Raw genomic sequence first — 449 nt, 5'->3', positions numbered from 1 at the left:
TCCTAGGCTCACTCGCCAAGTTGATCACTTTCAGGAGGAAAGGACATGTTCTGAAGGAGCTCTTCGACCAGCTGGGAGGGTTTCCGGTCAACACTCCTCGTGGTACTTACAAATGAAATAGTTCTAAAGTATAGTTATTCATACAACTTATGCAGAATTTTTAATGTGTCAGCATGCTAAACGTAGTGTGAAAGCAGAGGACGTTATGCCCAGGTTTTCGGAGTGCCTGGTTCAAATCCCACCTAGGTCAGTAAATATTTCGTGGTCTAGTAAGACAAATGAGTCACATCTCCATATATTTGTTCGTTACATAGCCTCTAAAGATACTGATAAAAATGAGAGCTGCCAGCAATCGTTTTTATTAGGTTGAAACAAAAGATCCTTAGTAAAATCCTCAATACTTATTACTTTGTCACAAATAAAATTCATAAAGTTCATAAAGAACTTGA

General features: G+C 38.3%; 1 protein-coding gene across 1 annotated transcript in view; it reads left to right on the top strand.

Moving 5' to 3' along the window:
- Positions 1–6: 6 nt before the first annotated feature.
- The window catches only part of LOC106682405 (odorant receptor 23a), a 13110-nt gene continuing 12667 nt past the window's right edge, over positions 7–449 (top strand). Inside the window, exon 1 of the mRNA XM_067052849.1 lies at positions 7–102. The gene's annotated coding sequence lies outside the window, so the exon portion shown is untranslated. The remainder of the gene's footprint in view (positions 103–449) is intronic.

This window comes from Halyomorpha halys, unplaced genomic scaffold, assembly GCF_000696795.3.
Source record: "Halyomorpha halys isolate HHAL.00 unplaced genomic scaffold, Hhal_1.1 Scaffold411.1, whole genome shotgun sequence".
NCBI classification, from domain to species: Eukaryota; Metazoa; Arthropoda; class Insecta; order Hemiptera; family Pentatomidae; genus Halyomorpha; species Halyomorpha halys.
Note: the sequence above shows the minus strand (reverse complement) of the source record. Positions and strands in the feature narration are given on the sequence as shown.